General features: G+C 44.8%; 1 protein-coding gene across 1 annotated transcript in view; it reads left to right on the top strand.

Annotated features, from left to right (window-relative positions):
* Nucleotides 1-15,624, top strand: part of PAPPA (pappalysin 1) — a 282,674-nt gene that overhangs the window by 69,166 nt on the left and 197,884 nt on the right. The window lies entirely within an intron of this gene.

Raw genomic sequence — 15,624 nt, forward strand, 5'->3', positions numbered from 1 at the left:
CTTGATGGCCTTGGGCTTGAGCAGTGCACAGTTCAATTTTGTCACTGCTATCTTATTCTGTATCATTGTAGGAAACCCAGTAGTGACTGTTGCTTTTTCTCTTTAGCAGGCATTTATGGGGTATATCTAGTCCCACCAGCTTCTCTGGTGTTCACTGAGGGTCTTGCCATGTGTTGAACATGTTCCTTACCATTACAGGGCTTCCACATTAATGGAGAAATCAGACACAAACATAAGAAAATCTGATCTGTGTATTGATAGGCACACAAGGGGACAGGGGACCTAAAAGCAGAGATTTATTCCAACTAGGGGAAACAAGGCACGTCAGCAGGAGGAGGCATGATGTGAGTAGGCCTGCAGGAATAGGTAGCCCGTTGAGAGGTAGAGATGCAGACTGCATCAGTCAGGGTCCTAGCAGGGAACAGATGGCACATTCAAACAGAATAATTAAGGAGAGTTGGAGGAGGGGGTGTTTTGAAGGAGAGGCTATTTACTATGATGTAGGCAGAACTGAGGATAACCAGCAAGGCCTAGCACGATACACTCCAGGGCAGGTGACCAGCAACCACAGGGAGCCATTTCCACTCTTGATCTGTAGGGGAAAGGGGTGATAGATCAGCCCCCAAGAGAGTGGCTGAATGGAGTGGGTTTCCTGGCTGCAGCTGGGGCTCTCAGCCTCGGGAAGCCACCAGGCTGTAGTTACCTGAACAGAAGGGAATCAGGAGAGTAAATTACACATCTTCTCTCCCTTGTGGGAACTTAACTCCAAGTCACAAGGCAATGGAAGCTGTGGATGCGGCCCATGGAGGCCAGCCTCCCAAGGCACAGCGCAGGGTGGGGAGGCTGGGAGTGGATCTAGATGAACAAACAGGGCATGTCTAGGGCACAGAGTCAGCTAGCCCACGCAGAGGGGTCAGTCAGCATGTCTGGGATCCAGACACGGGCAGAGAAAGGTTAATTTATCTCATGGAAAACTTGAATATCGGGCTTAATCCTCCCTCCTCCCTTTCTTTCCTCCTCCCTCCTCTCCTATTCTTCTTCCCTTCTGTTCTTCTTTTCTCCTCTCAATAAATATTTGTTGCATGCTTCCTCTGTGCCAGTATAATCGCTGCTCACCTTTGAGCAGCTAGGACGGACAAGTCAAGTCAACACCTCTCTCCCCCTCCACACACACACACACTCGCTGGTGTGGGGACCAGCCAGGAGGAGAGGGCTGCGTGAGCCGCACAAACCTTCCTAGTTGGACAAAAGGCATTTCGGGTGAACCTCGGCCATCCTCTGCAGTGGCAGGGAGAAGTCTGGTAGGCAGAATTTCATCTCCAGCCATTAGAGATGTCTGCAAACAGTGGAGTGCACTTCACACACCCTTTCATAAATGAAACGGAAAGCCCAGATATTAATAGAAAGTCCCAGTGTCAGGAGATCCAGGAGCATTTGACACTCTGGGCTGTAACTACCTCCCTGTAAGAAGATATTGCAGTAACCCCTTCTGCTGCTGCCTTGGTCCTGTTTGGACCCCTCTAAACCACAAGCCCTGGTACTGCAAGACAGTGTCACCTTTGGTCATAAATATCCATTCCTATGGAATTGGATGGGTCAGAAGAAAAGAATTTTCTCCTGCAAGCTGTTGTCTCCTAGCGGAACACTTCCTTAGTCTTCCCTTTATTGTCATCATTGTTTTCTAATGTAACAAGGGCATTCCCCTGGGGCTAGGTTTTTTTAAAAAAATTGGACTCCAGTGAATGTTACCAGAACTCTCACAAAAGGGATTGTGATAAGCCTGGAAATCACCCCCTTGACCCCTCTGCTGGCAGCTGTATCAGCCTCGGCCTCTTCCCCTGCCCCTTATCAAGATCCAGTAAACGATCTGTCTTTTCTTGGTGGGGTTTCCCACTTATATTCTGGGATGATCTCATGGAACATATATTTGCTATTTCCCAGTTCCTTCTAAATCTAAAAAAGTTGCACAGAATCAGGGACTGTCAGAGCTGAGAGTAGCCGGAGAGGATCCAGCTGCAGAGGGTCCTCTTGCTGCAGATGAGACAACCAAACTCTCAAAGAAGGGCAGGCAGTGACCCAGACTGCACGATGACAGTAGGGCTGAGCTGAGACTGAGACCCAGGGTCTTACCTCCTGCCCACATGCAACTCTCCCCAATATTGCCTTGATGTCTTAGAAGCCAGCAGTTTGGAACTCGAGAATGTTATATGTAGTATGGCTGTGTGCTCGCCCATCATCTGGGTTACTTCAAGATGCCTTTGTATCCAGAGCCCTGCAATAAATGCTGTAGGGTTCCAAGATACAATCTCTGCCTTCAGGTGCTTGTGTGCTGTGGTTTGATGGCTTTTTGTTACAGTCATTCAAGAGATGTCAAGAAGGCATACGACTAATTTCCCAATAAACCACATAGACTATAAAGCTCCCATGAGCTCTGAAAAAAGGCAGGGTCACTGTGGTTTGGAGAAGTTAGGAAAGGTTTAACGGTGGAGAAGGGACACAGCAGGCCTCTAGCTTGAGCAGGCTTTGTCATGGTAGAAAAAAGCTGGCGGGCAGGTTAGGCAGGTTGTATAACCGGGCAAAAGGGTTGAAGAGGGGAGGTGTTAGGTGGGTCCAAGATAGAGGTCAGTCTGATTGGGATTCATGCAAGTAGATACCTAGAAGAATCAGACTGATTTAGAGAATGAAAGAATTCAGTGGAAATAGATTCTAGGCTTGGCTCAGTAGTTTCTTAGCCATGCAATCTTGGACAAGTTGCTTAATCTCTCTGAGCCTCCATTTTCACATTTATCAAAAGGGAATAATAACAACAATAGTATCTGACTGCCTGGATCACACGATTGCCGTGAGAGTTGCATAAAATGATATCCCAGAGAGAGTTCTGGGAAGAGTTAACCAGCATGCAGATGAAAGGGGGCATTGTTATTTTTTCAGTAACTTTGTTCATTCTTTTCCAGTAATCATGTAAAAGAAATTGCTTGGAATTTTATAATCAGAATATCAGGGTTTATTTAACGTGACTAATATTCATTAAAGCAATAACAGGAGTCAGGCTTGGTGTAGTGGAAAAATTATGGGTGTTGGAGACTGACCAGAGTTTAAAGCTTGGCTCTGCTTGGCTCTAGCTGTCTGACCTTGGCACGCTGCTCAGTGAGAGTCACCGGTTTCTCATCTGCAAAAATTGGGTGATAACAGCTATCCTGCGGCATGTCATGAAACGTGAATGGAGTCATCTGTGTGAAACACCTGGTAGAGTGCCTGGCACATACTAGGTGCTAGAGAAAAGTCCTCTGTCTTCTTGTACACATGGCCGCCATCTCCTCCCTATTGATAGCGGAATTTTGTCTTCAGTAGGTTCTTGGTCTCAGTGATTTAAAGAATAAATCCGCGGACCACAGATCAGTGGTAAGACAGGATTTATTTACAGAAAAGAATACAAAAACACCAAAGTTCCCGGCAGGGAGAGAAAACCCAAGTCAGCAGAGAAAAGCTGTCTCTGTCTCTGTCTCTGTCTCTCTGGGCTCTTTGTCTAGGGGTATAGATAGTCTCATGGGGCCTTCAGTAGTTACATTTAGTGGGGCTCAGTAGCTCTGTAGTTAGTTACATTTAGCGTGCCTGGGACCCTCTGTGAGCATCTGGGACCCTCTGTAGTTACATTTAGCTGGACTCAGTAGTTACATTTAGGGTTTCTGGGACATGTCTGGGTCACAAATGAATAGCTACAATCCCTTTCATTCCCAAGCCTAGGAAATGGGGTGGGGGTTCCCTGTTCAGCCATAAGTGCAAGGGGGAGGGAAACCTGGATATCTCCCCCAGCTGTTGTCTGGCCCCTTTGGCCACAGGAGCCTCCTGTGCCCCCCCCACCCCCGCCTACCCTCTAGTCCTCTGGTTCTTCTGCTCACTGCCACCACACCAACACTGCCAAGGCAGAGGCAGCCGGTCCACCCCCCAGCTCCACAAGCTGGCTGGGCTGCCACTTGTCCTGTATCACTATCAGCATTGTTTTACAGTGACTACCTTTCTATAAGTTCACAAGAAAAAAAGAAAAAAGGCCTGGATGAAAGTGCAGTATACAAATTGAGAGCCTTTGCCAAGGTTACTTTCATTCTCAAAACACGCTTTTTTTTTGGCCACAGAATTGATATCTTTAAATAAAGGCCATATCACCTCTAGCAAATTCATTGAGTTTGCACACTAGTTTGTTCTGGAAATGATCCAAATGTCTTGCTGTATTAGAGAAAATATTTCTATGCAGAGCCATCGCAGGCAGGCAGTGTGGGATTGGTCATAGTGAGGGGATGTGCCAGCCCGGCTGAAGTTCCTAAATTGTTCAATATCCTCCAGTCCTCGTGCCTGCTGGAGTGTTGATACACAGACACATGGTTCGATTTCTCTGGGTCGTTCAGTGTTTCCTTTGTGCTTTGCTTCTGAACAAAGTCTACCTTTTCTCACAAGCTCCAACTAGTACCTATTCCACTTTTGTCTTTAAGGGCAGAACATAGGGGTGAATGAAATTAACAGAAGATCCCTAAACATGAGATTAATAAGGAGCTTGAAACAGTGACCTCTGAGGAACAGTGGAAGATGGGCACAGTTGGGCAAACACTGTATTTGGCCATGTAGAATATCCTCCCGTATAGAATGCACACCCATGTTTTTGGCCCAGACTTTCAGTAAAAAATATAACTTTCTTTTTAAATCAAATGTGTATTTGTTTATATTTTTCTACTTGCTTTCTGTATTATAAAGGAAGTTTGTAAAAATACCAGCTAGATTGCTAACTCTAGAAATGCATCGCTCTTCCTTGGCCAAAAAATGCTTTTGTTACAAGTTTGACGTAAGTTCAATCAAAACCGATTACTGTATTCCAGGGTGTTATTTTGCATATGGATATCATTGTTGCTTTTTAGAGTTACACTTATGATACATAAGCATAAATAAAATAATTAAAAATGTGTATATAGATATGGAATTAGCACTCCCTAGGTACGATGCTAAACCTTATTTTTCCCTCCAAATTGGTACAAAAAACTGTACGCTATACACGGCAAAATACGGTAAATAAGAATACAAGTTTCGGAGACAGAACATACTTCAGTCAAGTCACTTAACAGTTCTGTAACCTTGCACAGGTCTCTCCCTTTGTCAAAGACTCAGTTGCCTCCTCTGTAGAATCAGGGATGAAAGTAACAGTCTACTGCATTGGGTGGTTTAGAGGATTGGATGAAATAATACACAGTCAACCCTTTAGAACAGTGCCTGGCTCATGGTGAGCAGTGAGAATAGCAGTTGTTGCTCCTGCTGTTGTTGGGGGATTCCCCTTCTTTGGGAAATATTCTGACCTCCTCCATGTCTATCCCTGAGTTCTCAGCTGCCTTTCAATCCTGAGACCTCTCGCTGGAATCTAGGGGCTGGAGGAAGAATCAGAGATGACCTAATCAATCGCCCTCTACTACCAAGCGTCCTGCATATACTCAAGGCTAATATTATTCATTCCCCAAGAGATATGCAACATGCCACACCAAGTTTATGCATTTCCATCAAAAAGCAAAGGGCATGTCTGGGATCCCAAACTGGGGCTCATTGAATAAGGAGTGGGGAAGGAATTGAAAGGAAGCCACGAGAGTACTCATGTGCTCAGGAACACACCAAAAAAGCTGTCTCCTGCCCTGGGATTTTTATCCAGGCACATCCTATATCCTCAAAGTTTACAGGGAAAAGTTGGGACCCTCTTGGGCAGGGGGAGGGAGGACACACCAGGGAAGTCCCCCCACACACACTTGCTAAGATCTGAGCTTCTTCCTCTTTCCCCTTTCTCCTCAATCCATTCCCTGTCCCCTCTCTAGCTCCCTGGACGGTGGGAGTACTAGGGCCCTTTTGAGGGCCTCAGCAGGAGGCAGTGGGTTTTTTCCACCCTGGGTTTAGCATACTCAGCACTCTCGTTTTCCTTTCTCCATCCACTGATGACACTGACCACTCATGACAGCCTCAGCACTTGGTCAGATGCCCTCCCAGGTTTCCCAACAAAGCCAGAGGGTGTGAGGGAGGGTTGGACTGACAGCCATACAGTTTGCTTTAGAGAAATACATTTCCCTACATTGCCTGCTGCTCACGTTGTTCCTTCAGACTCACACGGGGCAGTTTTTCACCTTCTGAGAAGAACCCTCCCACACCTCCACTCTTACGTTCTAGAAACACTAAAAACGAGTGTGTCAGCGGCGGTTCTGCTCCTGGGTTTGTTTGCATAAGCAGGACGGACTTGCATTTCCCTGCTTTGTTGGGGGGCATTTTCTGTCTTTCTCCTTCCTGCCTTCTGCCTTCCTTTATTTCTGTTTTCCTTGTTCTTGGTCTTACTGTCTGGTGGTGAAGGGTGGGGGTTGCAGGGAAACCTGTCACCACTCCAAGCTTCTGATGTGTGTGATTCCAGCTTTTGGTGAATTCAGACAGCCAACCACAGCTCTTTGCCTCGAGCTTGACTTCTGACTACTGAACTATTTTTATGGCCACAGAGGGCAATGATGACTATGAACCCACAAAGTTATGAGGCATCTCAGAATCTTGCAGAGGGTGGAAGAGAGAGGCAAGGGAGAGCCTTTTCCCATGAGGACCTATTGGCAGGAAGACACAGTTGACTTATGTCTGTGGTCTGCTCCTCCCCCAAGAGGAAGGAAGTGACTGGATTTATCCAGGAACTTAGTGGCCTTCTCCTCTTTCAAATTCCTCATCTGTGAAATGGGAGGATGTTTCTGTTCACATATTCTCAACTCAAGAATTATAATCTTGATTCCAAGCTTATGAGGACTAGAACCCAAGTACAGACAAATGACTTAATGTTTAAAAGGTACAAATAATACAAGTGTGGTGGCCAAGGAAGGAGTATCCCTTGAGAACAAGAGTTTGAGACCAACCTGAGCAAGAGTGAAACCCTATTTCTACTTAAAATAGAAAAATTAGCCAGGTGTGGTGACTGGCACATATAGTCCCAGCTTCTTGGGAGGCTGAGGCTGGAGGATCACTTGAACCCAGAAGCTTGAGGTTGCTGTGAGCTAGGGTCACACCCTGGCACTCAGAGTGAGACTCTGTTTAAAACAAACAAACAAACAAACAAAAAACAGAAGTACAAATCAGCCATTCCCTGGCATAAGAGATGCCCAGGGAAATGAGAGACAGGCCCTTGCTTCAAAGGATTTACCAGCCCCTGTATCTAATCGGGTACAATGTGTTCAGTGTAGGAATGAGGGAACAATTATGCTCTATGACAAGTTGAAAAAATCCTACTCACATTACTAAAATCCCAGCAGCGGCCCAGTGATGGTACCCCATGTTGGAGCGGTCTGCATGTCTGCTATTTTATTTTCCCTTGGGCCCCAAATGTGGCATTCTCTTTCCAAAAATCAATTTGAAGTTCATTCTACTTCTGACAAGCTGACATACAATGTCATGCTCTCCAACATCACTTCCCCGTACTTGAACTTGTGTATCTATCATCACATGACCCTCTGAGAGCTGTCTCTGTTTTAACCCCAGGAGAGGCCAAAATTTGGAGAAGTTACTAGACTTATTCAAGGTCATCCAGAGAGATCCACATCTACTGTAGCGACTGTACTGTTTTAACTTTAGATACATTCGTTATTTGCCTAAGGTTAGGTGATTTTTGCGGAGCCATGATGCAAATTAAAATTCAGACATTGCCATAATGACACAAATTGGTGATGATGTAATTCATGATTTATCCTTCATATATTTTAGTTGGTATTCACTTCAGTTACAGGGCCTACATGGCTAATATTTAGAGCCAAACTATGCAGTCTTCTGAAATACCACCATACTTAATACATTATAACTGCTGCAATTTATAAGATAGAGTTGGAGAACATTCTCTTTAGTAAAGTATCACAAGAAATGGAAAAGCAGGTATCCATTGTATTCAATGTGAAGCCAGTAGATGAACTAAGACACACCCACACAAAAGAAAAACTTAATTTAATTCAAGTTAGGGAGGAGGAGGAAGCGGGGGGGAGGGAGGGGATTGGTGTGCTCCCACCTAATGGGCACAATGTAAGGGTACATGGCACCCCTCCTGGGTGCAGGACACAACTACAACAGGGACCTTACCTAACAAATGCAAACATTAAGCCTAATTGTTTGTATCCTCATATTAATCTGAAATAAAAAATTATGATAAAACAAAAGAGATATGATTTGCCTTTGTTTTATTGTGCTTTAAACCTAAGACAGCACAGGGCTGTCAGTGAGTTGTGTATATTCCGCTTGACATAGTCAGTTGTGTTATTTGTCAGTTTTGGTTTTGATGTTCCAAGAAAGAAGTGAGGTGATGGGAAGAGAAAGCCGTTAGCCCTTGAACTGCGTGTTCTGTTGTGACAATAATTGCATGATATGAGATAGTCACGTTACAGTTGTGCACTTTCAAGCACAGACAGCATCACACCTCAAATGTTGGACCTTCTTACTTAGCAGGAGATTCTTTGTGCTTCAGTGGCTGCTTTGAAACTAAATAAACTCTGAGGTTCTGCGCCTGTGTAAGCAGAGATTGGAGTATGCCGAGAAAAGATCTTAGGAAAGATCATTCAACAGTTGGTGTGTGTGTGGGGGTGGGGGTGTGTTTACTGTGTGTCAGGCACAGTGCTAGGTACTGGATTATAGCAGTGAATATTGCATAAGACCGCTGTGATTCTGCCCTCTTAGAATTTCCCACAAAAGGATATAAGTAGCCACGTGGATCAGTGCTGTTATGGAGAAGTCCAAGGTGCTGGGAGGAACACAGAAGGTGGTTGGTTACCTGACTCAGACATAAGGGGTCAGAGCTGCCTCTAGGCTGACTCCTTACGGATGAGTCATGTTGACCAAGTGAGTGTAGCCGAGCTTGTCAGGAACCAGGCGTTCTGACACTTTGCCTTTTGCCCTAGCAGACTCTAAAAATTGTTTTCAAAAGGCAAATGAGAAAAACAGTAGCTGTGTAGTTCCTGGTCATGTATTTATTTTAAAGTAGTGTCCTTTGTTCTGAGACCATGTTATTTATTTATTTATTTATTTTTTAGAGTACTACTCAAGTACTTTTATTTCATTATATCAGGGACATCGTCCATGGTGGATTTTTTCTTCTCTCTTTTTTTTGAGACAGAGGCTCAATATGTTGCCCTCGGTAGAGTGTTGTGGCATCACAACTCATAGCAACCTCAAACTCTTGGACTTAACCAATTCTCTTGCCTCAGCCTTGAAAGTAGCTGTCACAATGCCCACTATTTGTTATTGTTGTTGTCATTGTTGTTTAGCAGGCTCGGATGGATTTGAACCCACCAGCTCTGGTGGTTTCAGGTTTGGACCACCAGCCCCGGTGTATGTGGCCGGCACCCTAACCACTGAGTTTTGGGCAGTGAGCCATTTTTGTCTCCCTTTTAAATGCTTTACTTATCTGTGAAAATTACTATCCCTACTCCTTTCCATCTTATTTTATTTTTAATAATCCCAAAGTCTACAAACCTCTCCACTGGCCCACTGTGTCTCTCTGAACCAGAACTTACTCTCCCAGAATGCAGATTGTAGGGATTTTCCATCTCACCCATCACTGGTCTCATCACGGTCCTGTCCACCGAGAGCTGCAGGCCAGTGACTTTCCTATGAGTTGACTTTCAAGGAGATTCAGCAAAGGGCACAACCCCAGGAGACAAATGTCTTGCTGGGCCTTGAGTCTAGAGCACCAAATCAGGGGGCTTTGATGTTTAGGATCTGAGGCTAAGAAAGGAAAAATACTACAGTAGACCAAATCATAAACCAGACTCATCATTTCAGCTTCCCTCACTCCTACCCCAACTCAGGGTCAAATCCTTCCCATGAATAAATGCCACTGCTTTTTAGCTGTTCTTCTATCCACCCCCTTTTTCTGCAAGATACTGCCAATGCCTCCTTTTTAAATTTTCATTCCCTTCTCTAGTCCATCTTCCAAATGCCTCCAGAAGTCTCTTTGGAAAATATAAACCATATTATTTCATTCTCTTCCATTTGATCTGCCAGGGTCTGTGCCATAGAGCTTTTAGGACAGTTTCCATTCTCCATGACCTGGTATGCAAGTCCCTTCCTGACTGTCTGAGTGTTTTGTGCTGCCGTGGAAAAGAGGTTCTTTTGGCTCACAGTTCTGCAGGCTCCACAAGGAGCCTGAGGTCAGCATCTGCATCTGGTGAGCACCTCAGGCTGCTTACACTCATGGCAGGAGGCAAAGTGGAGCCAACATGCAGGGATCACATGCGAGAGAGCAGGTGAGGCAGAGGGAGAGAGGAAGTGCAGGCTCTTTTGAACAACCAGCTCTTGCAGAAACATTACAGCAAGGACTTACTGCCAGGAGAATGGCACCAAGCCATTCATGAAGGATTTCCCCCCTTGACCTAAACACTTCCCCCCAGGACCTACCCCCAACACTGGGGATCCAGTTTCAATGTGTGGTTGGGGGCGGGGGCAGGAAATATCCAAACCATAGCAATGATGTAGCCACTGCTGTCTGCGCCAGCCTCCTCCTGGGAAGTTACTCACCGTTTCAGCTGTGCAACCACTTACGAGTGAGGACTTGCAACGTCTCACTCTTCTCAGGCTCCTCCAGGCCTCTGGCTTTTCTGGAGCTTATACCATTTTCCCTGCTTTCCACACTAATCCAATATCCAACCGAGGTTTAGTCTTTGTGTGTGAACCTCGTTGATAGTTTAGCACCTTCAGCTGGGTGAATGCCATGACTGGATGCTCCCGTGACATGCAGCAACCCTCTATTGTAACACTTCACAAGAGGAAGTAAGAGGCTGAGGAGTAGGGGCTATAGATCCAACACACCGAGGCTGGGATTTCACCTCTGAGACCTATGAATAGAAGGGCCTTGGAAAAGTAGTGTCACCTCACTGAGTCCTGGTTTCTTCACCTATAAAATTGTGTATTCTCATACTAACCTTGAGAGGTTTTTCTAAATCTTCAGAGAGGTAATATTAAAAAGTATTTCAACAGTGTGTGGTGGCTGGGTGCCCCTAGCTCAGTGGTTAGGGCCCTGGCCACATGCTTTGTGGCTGGTGGGTTCAAAGCTGGCCCAGGCCTGCTAAACAAAAACAAACAAAAATAGCCAGGCATTGTGGAGGGTGCCTATAGTCACAGCTACTAGGGAGGCTTAGGCAAGGGAATCGCTTAAGCCCAAGAGCTTGAGGTTGCTGTGAGCTATGATGCCATAGCACTCTACAGAGGGTGACAAAGTGAGACCCTGTCTTAATAAAAAATTAAAAATTGTATAAAAAAACAGTGTGTGGTAAACTAGTGTGTAGTAAACTCCTCTAAGTGGTAGGTGTTAATAGTATTATCACATTCTGTTGTCATTTCCCTCATAAAACTTATAAAACGTTGACAGCGAGAATTGAGTTGTTTTTCATTATTTTCATGCCACATTTCTAGCTTAAGCATAGTATAGGATAGAATCTCTGCCAATGTTGATGAATGAAAGCAGAAAATGAGTGCATGATATTTGGAGAGCAAGTGGGGAAGGAAGGAAGGAAAGAACGAAGGTAGGCGGGAAGGAATGAAGGGAGATAAGAAAGCAGAAAAGTAGTGAAAGAATGATTTATTTAACAAATATTAAAGGAACAATCAGTTTCTCAATTGATCTTGATTGATGCTGTTACATTTTTATTTCCTGTGTGTCAACCCTTCATATAAAAGCTATTATTTTGGAAACCACTCATTCAGGATTCTGAGAATTTAATAAACTCTCCCAGTATTTATTTATTTATTTTTTTTTTGGTGTGTGTGTGTCTCTTTTTATAGATGAGGGAGGCAGATTTAGGCATTTCTGACAATGAAACTAAGCAGGAGAATAAAGTCCAGATCACTAGGGCCCTCAGGATAAAGTACAAAATTCAGGTTTTTATACTGGTCACAGCTTGGACAAAGCTTGTTATTTGGAGCAAGGATATGGATGTAATAAACATTCTGAGGTTTATCTTGCTTTAATGACTTGCTTTGAGTGGCTTTGATCTTGATATTTGATAATCATTTTCAAATGGTCTAGTGTGTTCTGAAAATTGAGTAGCGGTTCCTGGACTCGAGAGCCTCTTTGGGAATGACAAGCTGCAATCAGAATTTAGAAATGGGCAATGTTACAGAACTTGTTCTATGAGATGAAGAAATGGGGCAACCTCCTGTGAGGAAGATAAATGCATTGGGCCAATGATGGGAACCAGGGTTTTCTGATGGAACAGAAACCCAACAGGCATCAGGAGCTAAAGCCAGTTTTTTCCATGAGCAAGCTTAAAGGGGAATTAGGCATCTTGGGGCCTTTTCATGAGCTGGGTCCTCTTCTAGGTACTTTCTCATGTATTACCTCCTTAATTTTCCATATTCCCCCTTCTGGGTTGAATTTTATAATCCCTATTTAATAGATGAGGATATTGAGATCCAGATAGAGTGAATCACTTATTCATGGTAACAGGGCACGTGGTAGAAGTTGGATTGGAATTCTGATCTCTCTTAAAATAGCCCTCTGCTACCTTTCCCTCAAACTTGAAAGAACTATTCTCAGAGTATAGCTTAAAAGTAGCCTACTCTCAGCCGGCGTTCACTCAGACCTACCCCCTCAAACTGCGGGCATCTGCACACGTCAGCCCCATCCCAGTAACCAACCTGTACCCATCCAGAGTGCAGCTTGCTGTTCTTTGGTAAGACATTTCTCAAAGAGCTCCTTATCAGGAATGTCAGTGAAGGGTAACCAGCTTTGAGTGAGAATAGAAATGGTAATATAGGCTCAGTCTTGCCCTGGGCGCACTGTGAACTGTACTTCTGACCAATCTTCTTCAAAATGGGAAATCTGAAGCCTTCTTGCATGTTTTCTCATGATTTTATAAAATAAGTTGTTGTTGTTATTTTGCGTTTTAAATGTGGCTCCTTTTTTGCTCCCCTTTGAATAAAACGGGCCTTGACAGCCCTCTCATTCAGACTATTACGGAGCTGTGCCGTCTCGAAGTATGTGCATTTAGGAAGTATGTTGTTGGCACTCACCAACAAGTGAGATGCATAAAGAAAATATTCTAATGACAGTTGAGTTGAGAGAGCTTTGATCTCCCACCAGAACTGCACTCATGGCTTTGAAATGCAGTTCTGGCAAAGGGGTAAAGTCTGGGCGTCTTGGCAATCAGGGCTGGGCCCCCTGAAACAGACATTCCAGGGGACCCGCAACCTCTACAGTGAGATCCAGGTGCATGAGTTCTGTAGCAAGAAAAGAGACACCAAGACCACTCTCTTGAAAGGCGGCTCAGGGAAGTGGATCTAAATTAGGGTGGATGTTCCAATCTAGCCCAATATTTCCGGAACTTATTATTATTATTATTATTTTTGGTTGTGTTGGAGTTTTTCTTTTCTCTCTCTCTCTTCTTTTTTCTTTTTCTTTCTTTCTTTCTTTTTCAAAGGTAGAAATGTGTGTGAGGATGGAGGGGGAGATTATGATCAAATGTGATTGGTAACACTTCATGAATTATCTGCCTTTCTCTTATTTCTCATTTTTAAGGCCTTGAAAATTGTTACAATTAAAGAACATATATCTTTAACCTTGTTTAACAGAGCATGTCCTAAACTCACTTGACTCAGAAACCCTTTTGCTTTAAATATTCATTTGCTTCTTGTGGATTTCGCCTTCTGCAGACCGGGGTCTGGAAAACACGGAGCTGCAGCGCAGGCAGCAGAGTGTAGTGAGAAGAGAAAAGATACTCAGGCAGCACGGCTTCTGCACGAGGGTGTCCAGATGAGAGGGAGAGCAGGGGCTGCCGTCCTTCCTCTGGTTGACTCTCTAAGCTGTGCACCTTATGAGGAACTGTGTCCACCTGAAGAAAGAGGTGACTTTCCTAACTGGTGCAAGAGCACTGCCAGACTCAAGTGCCACACATACAGGCTAGAGCAGAGAGGTGGGTTGCCAGACTCCTCTGTGCACCTTATTTGATATGTGGCCTTGGGCAAGTTGCTTCACTTCTCTGATCCCTGAGCTTCTCAAACTGTTTTGAAATTAGGCAATGTGAGAGGGAGCTGCTCGGTAGGTGCCCGTTGGTGGCAGCTCTCTCTCTTTCTCTCTTGAATGTTTAAGGGATGCAGAGATGTTAAAGGCTTTGTCCCATGTGCTTGAAGCTCATAACCTAATACAGAAGGCAGCTTCTCACTCAGTGAATACAAACCAAACTAGGGGGCACAGTTTTAGATAGAGGTAAAGATGATGTTTGGGTGTTGCTAATAATTATCATTGTACCAACAATGATGCAATCAGCAAACCCTGAACAATGAATGGCTTCTATTGCCAGCTACTACCCTAGCACTTGACCTGCATTGCCTGCGGTCCTCCCAACAGCCCCAAAGACCATCATCTTCACCCCCATTTTGCAGATGAAGGTGTCAGAGAGAATCCATGGAGTTCATCACATGTAAGCTGGGCTTTGCAGGGAGGGTAAGATTTAAAAAAATTAAGATTTAGTAAGAGGGACCAGAAGGCAGGGGAAGGGAAATTAAAGGACGTGCTCCGGGAATGAGCGTAATCAGGGAAAACCTGAGATTCTTGGGATGAAGAAGCCATGAAAGCTTGAGTGGATGAGGTTTCAGGAGAAGGAAGAAGACTGGATGGTGGGGAAGAGGCACTGGAAGCTGAGACAGGGCAAGCCACATAGGAGGCCAGGATTGGAGGGGAGCTCACACTCCTGGGTGTGTGCTGTGACCATGCTGAGCTATCTCTTTGAATCCTACCAGCATCACTGTGAGTTAATTGAAACATAAAGCAACTTGCCCATGGATATAGGTTGGTCCATTCAACTTTGAGTTGTATTGGTACATAAGTTAATAGACACACAGAGTTTAGGGATTTGGATTGATTTTGGGGGTGGGGGGGTGGATGGATAATCATTTTTTTTTTTTTTTTTTTTATAGACAGAGTCTCACTTTATCACCCTCAGTAGAGTGCAGTGGCATCACAGCTCACAGCAAGCTCCAGCTCTTGGGCTTAGGCGATTCTCTTGCCTCGGCCTCCTGAGTGGCTAGGACTACAGGCACCTGCCATGACACCCAGCTATTTTTTTGGTGTAGTTTGGCTGAGGCCAGATTCGAACCCACCACCCTCGGTATATGGGGCTGGCACCCTACCCGTTGAGCCACAGGCACCACCCTGGATAATAATTTTTTTTAATAAATTTGATCAATTTACAATAAATACATAGGGCCAGCCTTCCAGTAGTCACAAGATGTCAAGTCAAGTGGCCCTAAAAAGCTATTTTCCTTCTTTCACCATCACTGTCCCTGTACTGTCATGTTACTTCTAAATCTGACCTCCTGTGCTCTCTCCTCTATCTGTTGACAAAAGTGGAAAAAAATCATCTTCGTGGGATAGGAGTAGGGAGATTAAATACCCACTTGGACTGCTGCTCCCAAGATTTTCTTCCTGATACATTTGGGAGACACCCAACTTGGCTCTGTATTGGTGGGAAGACCTCGGCCAGCACAAGGAAAACTTTTAGCCACAGAGCTGGGTTTTCTTATTCCTCTGGGTGGATTCCCCCCAGGAGAGATGCAGGGGAGGGAGGCCAGTAGGGCTGGGGATTCTCCCCTCTTTGGGAAATG

Source organism: Otolemur garnettii, unplaced genomic scaffold (assembly GCF_000181295.1).
Source record: "Otolemur garnettii isolate 467f Iridium unplaced genomic scaffold, OtoGar3 scaffold00014, whole genome shotgun sequence".
NCBI lineage: Eukaryota > Metazoa > Chordata > Mammalia > Primates > Galagidae > Otolemur > Otolemur garnettii.